Below are 13,658 nucleotides of genomic sequence, written 5' to 3' on the forward strand. Positions count from 1 at the left end.
TTTACTATTAGGTCCCAAACATTCACTTTCTATTCAATTCTTTCAATAAAATCAGCATATGAACAATTTAAAGCTCTAATTCCATGCTAAATCATCATATAATTCCAGCATGTATTCATAGCAACTTATTCTTTCAATAAAATCAGCATATGAACAATTTAAAGCTCTAATTCCATGCTAAATCATCATATAATTCCAGCATGTATTCATAGCAACTTTCAACTTCTTTCATAAAATCAAAAACTAATGAACACAACAAGTTGGCCTAGTTGTAAAAGTCACAAAAACACAAAAATTTCAAGAAATAATCAAGAATTGAACTTACTTGCAGTAAAAATATGAAGAACCAGCTTAAGGAAACCCTTCTATGGTATTTTAGCTGATGAGAATAAAGAAAAATAAAGAGAAATCTAGATAACTTCACTTCAATCCTAGTTTTATTAAGTAAATTTTGTAATATTCCAATTTTGCCTTTCTTATTTTCTTGCTGATTTTGTACCTTTGTCGTGCAGCCCAAATAGACCTTGGGTCTATTTGCCTTTTAAGCCCTCTTCCTTTTATCATTTAAGCTATTTAATCATTTCCCATAATTTTACATTTATTACAATTTAGTTCTTTTTGTTCAATTAATTATCGGAACTTTTAAATTTCTTAACAAAACTTTAATACTAACTTTTTAACACTCCATAAATATTTACAAAAATATTTATGGCTCGGTTTAAAATCTTTGAGGTCTCGATACCTCATTTTTTATTCTAATTATTTTAATATTTATTTCTAGTGCACTATTCACTATTTCAAAAATTTTCCTAACTTCACATTTAACTTATACTCATTAAATTAAAAATATTTTTTACTCATTTGTCGAATTTAGTGATCCCAAATCACCGTTCTGACACCTCTAAAAATTCAGGCCATTACATTTTTCCTCGTCGGATTTGTGGTCCAAAAACCACTATTCCGACTAGACTCAAAATCGGACTGTTACAATTGGGTTTAAATAATTGCTTGATCTTAGCTTGGACTCACACTAACTTTAGACTCAACTGTTAGTATTTAAGATGAATTTTTTCCTTAATTTTTATTTCATTTGTTTTCTTGATCGTAGTTAACCTTTGAAGAAATTATTACTGAATAAACAAGGTTGGTTTAATCTAAAGCAAAAAAATAAAAGCAGTCTTTTTTTTCGCCTTTATTTACTTTTGTTAGGATTGAGCTTTGATTAGAGATTTTGTTTTGGGTTTAATTGTTTATTCATCTTTTTTCTATTATTTCCTGGCAGCTCCTTTGTTAGTGAATCTTGTTTCCATGTCTAGTTTATTATACGTTTTAGAAATATCAGAAATCAGGGAGCTTGGGTTGTGTTATTTAATCAAGAATTGAGAAGAGAGGCTAGAAAATAAAGAGAAGAAAAAAAGGGAATATGAGTTTGTTTATTTACAATATCTGATAATAATTCCTTAGCTAACAGTTGAAAGTAATGGCCAAAAAGAAATTAAGACTTGGCCAATATATGATCTGTGTGGTTACAAAAAAGAATTTAAGTTAACTTTCATCTTAGCAGGTTGCTATGCCTGATTCTCTCTCTCTTTAGCTCTTTTTGTCAATTTCCTTCTTGTTTATCTAGCTCCTAACGGTTCTAATTTCTTTCTATGTTTGACCTCCAGCTATACAGTTCTTGATGTAGCTCCTTTCCTAGCCTCTACCTCAGCATTCTTACTCTTGTTAGTGGCCTTGGTTGATATTTTCATAAGAGGTTGGTGTTGAGCGTCTTTGGAATGTCTTCTTTCTTGATTCTGGTCTGCAAATAGCTAGATCTTAAATCTGTTTTTCAAGTAGGAGCATAGATATTGATCATACCCAGCATGTTATACGAATAGTCAACTTGATTTCCATCCTATGCTTTTGTAAACAAAGTAACAAGTTCTTCTCTTTCTTCACATAGACAATGGAGATTAAATTTTCTAGAATCTTCTCATGAATGAAGTGACAATTAATTTCGATGTGTTTGGTTCATTCATAACAGATTAGATTCGAGGTGATATGAAGAACAGTTTAATTTTCACACTATAGTTTTACTTATGATGTTTCCACATGATCTCACACATAGAATGTGTCATAGTCTTGTACTCAGATTCTACATCATATTAAGATACAACATGATCTCACACGTAGAATGTGGATTGATTATATGGCTAGAATTATTAGGTAGGTTTAAGGCTTAGGGTTATTGTTTCTATGTTATGTAAGTTTTAATATTAAAATTGTTTTTTTTTTGTTAATGTTGGTTGGATAATGATATTGAAATTTTAGTTTGTTGGATTTTGAAATTATTATGTATTGAATTTGTTAGATATTGAATTTATTATGTTTTAAGCTTGTTGGATATTGAAATGATTGACAATGAAAATTATTAATGTAGAATGGGTAAGGGTAACAAAGAAGGGGCCTCCAAGCAATTCAGGTGGACAAAATCGATGGAACATGTTTTTCTTGAAATTCTAGCAGAAGAAGCCCAGAAAGGAAATAAGCCTTCTAATACTTTCAAAGAATCTTTTATTAACCGAGTTGTCGAAGCTATTTCTGAAAGATTACAAGTCCAATGCGATGCGAAGCATGTGGAAAATCATTTGAGGACTGTAAAAAACCAGTGGCAGATTATATGCAAAATTCGAGGTGAAAGTGGTTTTGGATGGGATGATAACATGAAAATGATCACATGTGATAGAGCGACATATAATGCAGCAGTGATGGTAATATATGTATATATATGTTAAGTATATTTTAATTGTTTTTTACTTGTTATTCTAATTGTGTATAATATCCAACATGCACACACGAAGTTTGAACCATTTTTGAATAAAAGCATTGATCATTATGATGAAATGGCTTTTGTTGTTGGCAAAGATATGGCAACAGAGAGTTTTTCCAGAACCTTTGCTGACATAGATTTGGATGATGGTAACCAAGATTCATTGCCTGTAGACTGCGACAATGAAAAGGCTGAAGAGGTAAGAACAAATGTATCTTCAACTGGCACATCTAAACGTAAAAGAAAAAATGTTCAAGAAAGTGTCGTTGATGAACAAATTAAATTTGTGGGTGAACAACTTGGCAAAATTGCTAAAGCTTTGGAATAATTTACTGCGGATAAGACACCACAACTTTACGAATAAGTGATGTCGATGGAGGAAGAATGATTTGATGATGACTTCTTATGTTCTGTGTTTGATTATCTAGTGAGTCATGAATCCGAGGCCAAAGTTTTTTTAGTTAAAAGTAATAAGCATAAAAAAATTTGGCTTCAAATTTTTTTTCAAGGTTGAAGATATTAATACTTTTATGTGGTGTAATATTAGTTATGCACTTGGACAATGTTGTTATTATTATGTGGTGTACTACATTATGCATTTAGATAATATTATTAATTTCTAGTATTAATTGTGGTTGGAAGCTAATTTATAATTATTCAATCCTTGTTTTTTATTTTTTTTAACACAATTACAAATAATTTAGGGTCTGTTTGGTTGTTTTCAATTTATGACGGTTAATATTGTAGCTTAATAATTGAGTATTATTATATATTTAATTTGATTTATTTATTTATAAATAAATCATTGCAATATATGTAAAAAATAATTTAAAATATAAAAATTTATTAATATATGTATATAAATTTATTAATATATGTAAAAATAATTTTTCTAGAAAATATTTTCAGGAAATCTGCCAAACAACAGAAAATATTTTACACAGATTCATCCAAACACCAGAAAATATTTTCAGTAAATCATTTTCCAGAAAAGTAAATCATTTTCCAGAAATCATTTTCCGAAAAATATTTTACTGACAAACAAATGGACCCTAAATTTTAACATTTTTATCCTAGTCAAACTTTAGCAAAATTTTAGACCGCCGTACCTGAACTTAAAATTCTATTGAAACATTGCGCGACCCATGAAGACCTTTGATTAGAGTCACTCTACTGTTTGTTAATGCTGAAATAATTTTTTTAATAAAAAGAAGGGTCAACAATTAAAAGTTGAGCTGAAATCCAATATTAGGGTCTGTTTGTTTGCCTGTAAAATGTTTTTCGAAAAATGATTTCTGGAAAATGATTTACTTTCTTGGAAAATGATTTACTGAAAATATTTTCTGATGTTTGGATGAATCTGTGTAAAATATTTTCTGTTGTTTGGCAAATTTCCTGAAAATATTTTCCAAAAAAGTTGTTTTTACATATATTAATAAATTTATATACATATTAATAAATTTTTATATTTTAAATTGCTTTTACATATATTGCAATGATTTATTTATAAATAAATAAATCAAATTAAATATATAATAATACTCAATTATTAAGCTACAATATTAACCGTCATAAATTAAAAACAACCAAAGTCAAATAAATTATTTGTAATTGTGTTAACAAAATAAAAAGCAAGGATTAAATAATTATAAATTAGCTTCCAAATCACAATTAAACAACAAAATTATCCACAAAATTATTTTAAAAAATCTATAAAATGAAAGTTTAATAAAAACACACATAAAGTTGTGTTTGTGAAGCTTTTAGAAATTGTCTTTTATTTTTCTTTAATTTGTTTGTTATATAAATTATTTATTAATTGCCTACTTTAAATTTTAAAGTTTTTCCTTTTTAAAATTGATTAATAAAAAATTTAAAGTAGATAAAAATAACAATTTCATCTAGGATTAAAATAAATTTATACCAGTACGAAAAAGAGAAATAATCGTTGCGTAAATTAGTAATACCATGAAAATTGTCAATAAAATCCAAATTTGTGAAGGAAATTATAGAATTCAAGTACAACTCACACAACTTTTGATACACATCACCAACAGGCAATTTCTAAAATTTAATCCCCCCAACGAGCGTATGAGAAAGAACACCGATAGTCAATGGGGTTTAAATGTGAGTTTTATTATTAGCAAACTTGATAAACACTGTGAATCATTCTCTTCAAATAAATAATATTTCTTTTGAATAGCTCCTTGAGATGACCTTTTATTACACTACTCGTAGTACAATAATAGGCTTTAAATATAAGAAAGCTTAAAATGCAGAACAATTCATTTCTGTTAGCACTTGTAAGCATAAACCATGTAAATTCTCAGGGGAAGATTACAGCTGCTGCATGCAACTACCTTCAACCCCATAGCCTCCCTTATTCCGGTCCGAAATTTCAGCTAATACGTGGCAAAATTTCAATTTTGTTTTCCACTATAGCAATATAGCCTCTTAATCTTTGAAAATAATCTGGGAGCAGAGGGTGCCAATTGAAGTTCATTGCTTGATTTTTCTAGCAACTAAACCCGCATATCCAGCCAGATAATAAGTGCAATATCTTGAGCAGATAGTATGGCTGGAAAACAGGGAATTGGGAAGTGGGTAGAGTTCAAATCTGGATTGGAAGCAATGGACTTAACACAAAACTTTAAACACCCTCCGATGCAATCACAAGGGAAAAAATCCCACAACAAGACAAACAGAGAAATATGGAAGGAACTTTAACAGAGAATTAATAAGAGAGAATGCATGAAGAAGAATGAAGAGAGGTTAAGAGAAAACAAAGTGTTTCAAAGAGGATGGAGAATTCTCATCGTCAATTCGTGAATGCGTGTATGACTGAAACTAAGTTATATTACACTTACCCACTTAGCTAACACTTACAATCGTAGTTCAATACGAACAATTTCAGTACAAGCACTTTGAGAATCTTCAACGAAGAGAGGGGAACCTTCTGGGTCTTCTTTTCTCGACTGTGGCTGCCGATGACAGTGAGGCCAACGAAGAGAAGGGACGATGGACAGAGATGATGGACAGAGAGGAAGGGAGAAGAGAAGGGAAAATGTCTTACGGCTTCCAATTCGGTAAGACATTTTTCATAAATTGGTTTTGGCTTTACCCGTGTTTTGGAAAATGATTTCCTATAGGAATTCATTTTCCACGAAACAAACACTGGAAATTAAGGAAAATGTTCCAAACAAACGGAGCCTTAGTCTTGAATTCAATTAAACTGGCCCACCACATATTTAAATCCATTAAAATTAAAATCCAATCAAAAGTTTAAATCGAAGTAAACTGGCCCAAATCCAATGTTAGTCGAAATTTTGATTAATTTAAAGGGTCTAACCTTGATATTTAGGTTGACTTTGGTTTTTTTTTTGTTTTATTTTAGCATCTAAATTTGGCAATTAGATCTATTTTGGCCATTAAATTTGAATTTCGTCAAGATTTGGCACTGTGATCATGTTCTTGGAACATGACCAGATTGGTTGGTTGAACCATTTGGATAGAGAACCGATCAATACATTGGTCCAAACAAAGGGGTTGAACCGGTTCAATCAAAAACAACTCAAAACTGGTAATTGTTTAAAACTTGAATAAAAATCAATTGTTGAACAAGCTGCATCAGTTTTTTAATTTTTTAATTTTTTAAATTTTCATAAATTTTGAAATTTTTTGTTAATTATTGTTGGTTTAACAATTGAACCAATCAAACAGATTCAATTGGGAAGTAGTGGTCAGGCCAGTTTAACCATTGGTTTGGTTAATAGAACATCGTTTGTGACACTTTAATATTGTATCACATTATCACTTGAAAATTTATTTAAATTTTTTAATTTTCAAGTAATGATGTGGCACAATCTCTAAGTATCTCGTCATTAAATTTTTATATTTTTCAAGTTCAGAGACCAAAATGAATCTAGTTGTCAAGTTTAGACACCAAAGTAAATAAAAAAATACAAGTATCAAAGTGGACCTAGTTATTAAGTTCAAAGTTCAAAATTTATATTAGTCCTAATTTAAACTATTGATAAATTCATGAGTTTCAAATTTTGACTTTTAAATTTGTGATGAACAGACTTATCAAAAAAAAAAAGATCTAAATGAAATTTGGTGTTTGCATTTATTTTATGTTATTAAAGAAACAACATAATATTACATTTATTTATAGAAGTGAAGTTGAATGAGTTTTAGCTTTGGTACTATTATTATTAAAGTAATCAGGAGAATGAGGGTTTGAGTATGTTTAAATATTTTTTTTTTCGAATCAAGCAGGAAGGAGAGGCGGGCCCCCTTTGAATCTTCAAAATTTTAAATTTTATATAAAAAAATATCATGTATTTTAAATTTCATGTCCACATTGTATAACATTTGTCCCCTTGGCCAAATTGTATTTCATAAAATTCGCCTCTTTTAAGTCATAAGATTATACTTTATATTAACAAAGTATTTTTTAGTTTTTAATTATATAATAATCAAATATTAATGTATGATGAGCCTTGAAAGACTAAACTTAGAGGCCTAATATGAACTTTAAAGTCATATTCTAGAATTAATTAATTTAGCCCATACCCATACATATTGGTTAGTGACTTTCTTGTATTTTGATTTGTATGTCTTGATAAGAAATTATCTTCCTCTGGTAAGGTGCCAACATTGTTGAGACTGAGAGCGTAGAGTAAAAAAATACAAATTATCTTCCTCTCAGCTTCTTACGCAAAAGACCTTTCTGTAAATATTTTTGCATAAATTATATTTTTTATTTATTTGACTTATTATTTTTTCTTTTTCCTAATATACTATTGTTTAATATATTATTACAATTTTTAGGTTTTTCGATTAAATTATAGTCAACAAAAAGATCGAATCTGTTTTCAAAAAAAGGGTGTCAAAAATCAATGATGATCAATTGGTCCCTTAACATTCTGTTATTAGCGAAGAAAAATCAAATATTGGATTGTCCCAAGCTCTTGAATGAGATATCATGTTTTCTCAATCCCAAGATCCTAAACGAGATACCGGGTCTTCTCAAGTTCCTAAACGTCCTCAAAAGGTGCCAAGAGTCAAACAAAGGAGATTGATGCTTATTCTTTAGAGCGTGATCCGAGACTTCGAAAATTTATTTGGGATTACCCTCCAAATCAACAGGACGAAGTCCGTCGAGCTTACATTAAGTTTGGGTCATATCAATCGATTCCTCCAAGTGAGGCTCCAACATCTCCTCAGTATATTGACAAGAATAAATGTTAATTTCTCCCATCTTGGTACAAGTTATTCTCGATTTGACTTGAGTTTAAACCAAGTAAGAATGTTGCATATTGCCTTCCTTGTTTTCTTTTCAACAGGCCATTTGGGTATCATGGAAATACTTTTATGAGCCAAGGATTTCGATCATGGAAGAAGGTCAATAAAGGATCTAAATGTCCTTTTGTTACTCATGTGGGTAAGGATGCAAATTTTTTACATAAGAATGCAATGAAAAATTATCTCGATCTTCAAAATTCATTGCAAGATATTGAGAAGATTATTGGGAAACAAAATTCTGAACAAGTTGTAAGAAATCGGCTTGTAACGCCTTAAACTCGACCCAATTCTTCGAGTCCGGATCTTAGGTGTTACTACGCAATACTTAACAAAATATCCAAATAGTTGACAAATACTCTTTAATGAAAATATTTTTCTTATTATTTTAACCGAAAGACTTAATACCTAAAAACAAATTAAAGTATTAAAATAAATAAAATATTACATCAGATCTTTTTCTAAAACTTTTACAATACAACATTTATTAAAGATAGACTCTTAGGGTGAAATCCTCCAATATGTGGAAACACGAAAATTTATGTGTTTTTACATGCCCTTTTAAACTTAAAATCATGATATTTCGGTTAAATTCTTGTCGAAAAATAATTAAATATTATAAAATAATTAAATTATGTTAAAAATATGAACATGATGAATTTTAATTAATTTTATATTTAATTTTGATTAATTTTGACTATTTTCGACAGATTCGCACAAAGGGTGAAAATTGGCTCGGCAGACAATGCTCGAAGAATAAAACTGAAAAGTAATTTGAAGCATCGAGGAAAATTTATTTTCAGCCTAAGATGGTCCAAAAATGTGTGTTAATTCATAATAGAATTAATTTTAATTTATTCCCAATTTAATTTGGGCTAAATAAATTATTATTAATTAATTATGGAAAAAAGGGTCTAGTTGAACCGTATTGTTGAACCGAATCTAGTGAACCGAACCAGCCACCAATTGGGCTGCCCAGAACCATCCATATGCTGACCGAAATTATCAATTTATCTGACTAAATAAGCTTGCAAAGAAGCCATTGAAGAACTTTCAACCTTGCATTCAAACCCCTCCAAAAAATGTGGCTTTACAGATTTGCCCTAGGCTAATTTTAGCAAAGTTGAAAGTCTCAACTTTGCCATGTAGGACGGCCGGCCATGAGGGGGATATTTGGCTGCTTAAATTTGATATTTTTAGCAGCCATCTTCAGATATATAAACCCTCCTTTTCTGCCCATTCATCTCATCCCTCATTCACATCTCTTCCCTCACAACTCTTCTGTTCTCTCTCACTTTTTTCTCTCGTTTTCCCATTCAAAGTTCCTTGATCTTGTGCCATTTATTCTCTTGGGAAAGGGGTATTCTTCAGCCATTTTGGAGCAGAAATTGAGTGTTCTTAGCAGCCTTGACCGGAGAGGATAATAAAGAAGGAAGAACGGAGCAACCTAGTCAAGCCACGGAAAACCACCGGATTTGATTCTTGTTCCTTATCTCTTTAATTTTTGTTGGTTTCATGATGAATGAACATATCTATGAATATTTATGCTATTGGAATAGTTAATTTAATCAGCTTAGCTTGAATTTAATTCGTGTTGGGTTGATTGCATTCCGTCCTCTTGATTTGTTAAATTTATGTTTATGCTGTTATAAGGCTCGGTAAAATGTTTGATTAAGTAAAACCATGATTAATTTATTCTTGCATTACAATTGTAAGATAACTAAAGAATTAATTATTTAAACACATTGAAATTTTAATTAATGGACACAGCACTTAATCAGTGCATGTTTAATTATTCTAAGGTAGTTGAAGATTAGATTAGCATTGTATTTGGCGATACATATGCCTTGCATAACTTGCAAGATTATTGTGATTAAACTGTTTCAAGGTAATGATACTTTGTTACCTCACATTGTCTTTTAAATGCTTATTAGGTTGACTTAATTGTTTGAATCAACATAGGAATATGCAAGAGATTGTTTAATCTAATAAGTATGTATGTGCAATAACATGTTTATCTTTATAAATCTGTTTTATCGGTCGAATTGACATAGGAATGTGTACAAGAGATGAATGGATTTTTTATATATAAATATGTTCATAAGTTAGCAAATTACTGAGTTACCGTGATTTATTAGTAATAAGTATAATCATAAGTTTAATGATTCTAAGGTAAGGAAATGATTAAAATCAGCTTTTGAAATCATGCATTAGAACTTTATTTTATTTTATTTTACTTTGTTTTCTAGTTTTAATCATTTCCCAAATCCAAATATTTTTCTTTCACCAAAGTGTTTAAACTTACTTTCATAAATAATTCTTTTATAGTCCCTGTGGGGACGATAACTCGACATTTACTTGTCACTTTATTAATTGTTGCGATTGTGTACACTTGCACATTTTCGTCGTTCCAAGTTTTTGGTGCCGCTGCTGGGGACTGTTTTTTTTTTAAAAAGCCATTATTTGTGAATCTGTTTTTACATTTTGGTTTATTTATTTTCCTGTTTCAATCTTTACTTACTTAATCTTTCTGTGATTATTTCAGGTGTTTATGAGTATTGACTAGATTACCAACTTACTCCCTATGGACCCTGAAATAGAATGAACCTTTCAACAACGAAGAAGACAAGCTAACCAGAGAAGGACCGAAGAGATAAACTTTGAGAATATGAATCAAGGAAACGGAGCAAACCTTGCTTAGAATCCAATCCTTATTATTGATGATAGGGATAAAACTTTACGACAGTATGTCGTGCCAGTATTTAATGATCTTAATCCGTGTATTAGGAGACCTAAAATTGAGGTACAATTTCGAGCTGAAGCCAATCATGTTCCAGATGCTTCAGACTGTGGGCCAATTCAGTGGAATGCCTACTGAAGATCCTCATATTCACTTAAGACTATTTATGGAAGTGAGCGATTCTTTCAAGTTAGTCGAAGTACTCGAAGAATGTATTACGACTGAAGCTGTTCCCATATTCGCTAAAGGACAGAGCTCGTGCCTGGTTGAACTCATTGCCACCGGACTCAATTTCTATATGGCAAGAGTTAGCCGAGAGATTCCTCATGAAGTATTTCCCACCGAGCAAGAATGCCAAGTTGAGGAATGAGATCACTGCCTTCCAAAAAATGGATGATGAGTCCTTGTATGAGGCATGGAAAAGGTAAAAAGAGTTATTACGAAAGTGCCTTCATCATGGAACCTTACATTGCATTCATCTTGAGACATTCTACAATGGTCTCAACGCTCATACGAGAATGGTAGTGGACGCATTTGCTAATGGTGCTCTCCTTTCTAAGTCTTATAACGAGGCTTATGAAATTATTGAGAGGATTCCCAGCAACAATTATCAATGGCCAACCAATCGAGCAGCGTCAGGAAGACGAGTCGCAAGAATACATGAAGTGGACGCTCTCGCTTCACTCGCATCTCAGGTATCTTCAATATCCTCAATACTTAAGAATCTTACCACTAATGGGTCTAACAGTTTTGCAGCCCAACCACCTAAACAATTTGAGAATATAGCCTGTGTGTATTATGGGGAAGGACATTTAGTTGAAGAATATCCATCGAACCCCAAATCCGTATATTACATGGGTAACCAAAACCAAAACCAAAACCGAGGGAGGCAATGACTGCAATCCAACTTTTATAACTCATGTGGCGAAATCACTTGAATTTTTCCTGGAGTAACCAAGGGGCTGGAACCAGTAACACTTACGCCCAACCTAGACCAACTCAACCGCCTAGTTTCCCCTAACAAGTTCAGAAACCAACCCAAGCGAAACCATCCAATAGCTTAGAGAATCTATTGAAGGAATACAAGGCGAAAAACGATACCACTCTAAGGAATTTAGAGAATCAAGTGGGTCAACTTCCTACTAAACTCAGGAACCGACCACAAGGTGCTCTACCTAGTGACACGGAGAATCCAAGAAATCTGGGGAGAGAACATTGTAAAGCGTTGACATTGAGGAGCGAAAAGACAGTAGAGTCCAACACTATCGAAGTTGAAAAGGAGCCAGTTGACGCTCAAGATTCAGAAGAAGTTCAACCAAGTGTTGAAATTCCAGTTTCACCAGAACCAGAATCTGCAAAACCCGACAAAGTAACCTCAGGACCAGCTAATTTTGATCAACTAACAATGTCGTTAGATGCAGAATTGCCGCCAAAGATGAATCAACCAGAATCAATCCCAGTAATGAAACCACCACCACTCTACCCTCAAAGACTTCAGAAACAGAAGTAGGAAATTCAATTCAAGAAGTTTCTTGACGTACTCAAGCAACTTCACATCAACATCCCGTTAGTTGAAGCACTTGAGCAAATGTTGAACTATGTCAAGTTCATGAAAGATATCTTATCTAAGAAACGAAGACTTGGAGAATTTGAGACGATAGCTCTGACGAAGGAATGCAGTACATATCTTCAAGACAAACTTCCCCCAAAATTGAAGAATCTTGGATATTTTACCATACCGTGTAACATTGGAGCAACATATTGTGGTAAGGCATTATGTGACTTAGGTGCAAGTATCAACTTGATGCTTATGTCAATATTTAGGAAGTTAGGGATAGGAGAAGTTAGACCAACTACAGTTGCGCTTCAACTAGCAGATCGATCCTTAGCACATCCAGAAGGAAAAATCTAGGACGTATTGGTACGTGTAGATAAGTTTATCTTTCCTATTGACTTTGTAATTCTAGATTTTGAAGCAGACAAAGGAGTACCAATCATCCTAGAAAGGTCGTTCCTAGCAACTGGAAGGACCCTTATTGATATGCAGTAGGGCGAGTTCACTATGCGTGTTCGGGATGATCAGGTAACATTTAACATCTTTAAGTCTATGCGATTTCCTGACACAATGGATGATTGCTCTGTAGTGTCTGATTTAGAGGATTTAATAGTGGAGAAGGAACTGAACTGTGTTGAGGACCCACTGGAAAGAATTTTGACATTATATCCTCCAAATGATGAAGAGGATGATGAATACTTAGCTCTATTAGAAGCTAATCAAAGGGAATTTAATCTGCAATCCATTTTGAATCTTTGGAGTTAGAAAAGAGGGATAATTATCAACCAAAAGCGTCGATCGAGGAACAACCTAAATTAGAACTCAATGTATTACCTTCTTATTTAAAATATGTTTATTTAGGTAATGCTTCTACTCTGCCTGTGATTGTTTCAGCAGAATTGACCACTAAGCAAGAAAAGAAACTTATCTTAGTTCTGAAACAATTCAAGAAGGCCACCGGATGGACCATAGCTGATATTCACAGCATTAGTCCATCTGTATGCATGCACAAGATTATCCTGGAAGATGGAAAAAAGGGAAGATCGATGGACAACGGAGACTGAACCCCATCATGAAGGACGTAGTAAAAAAAGAGATCATCAAGTGGTTAGATACAGGTATCATCTATCTCATCTCAGACAGTTCATAGGTAAGCCCAGTCCAGTACGTGCCAAAAAAAGGAGGTATCACGGTCGTAGAGAACAAGAACAAAGAGTTGATATCGACTAGAACGATTATGGGATGGA

At 32.1% G+C, this 13,658-nt stretch overlaps 1 non-coding gene across 1 annotated transcript; it reads right to left on the bottom strand.

Annotated features, from left to right (window-relative positions):
* Window positions 1-11,212: 11,212 nt before the first annotated feature.
* LOC121224782 (small nucleolar RNA R71) lies at window positions 11,213-11,321 on the bottom strand. Its single transcript, XR_005922527.1, has one exon. It is a non-coding gene; the product is annotated as a small nucleolar RNA R71 (small nucleolar RNA).
* Between the last annotated feature and the right edge of the window lie 2,337 nt (window positions 11,322-13,658).

Source organism: Gossypium hirsutum, chromosome D12 (assembly GCF_007990345.1).
Source record: "Gossypium hirsutum isolate 1008001.06 chromosome D12, Gossypium_hirsutum_v2.1, whole genome shotgun sequence".
Classification (NCBI taxonomy): Eukaryota; Viridiplantae; Streptophyta; class Magnoliopsida; order Malvales; family Malvaceae; genus Gossypium; species Gossypium hirsutum.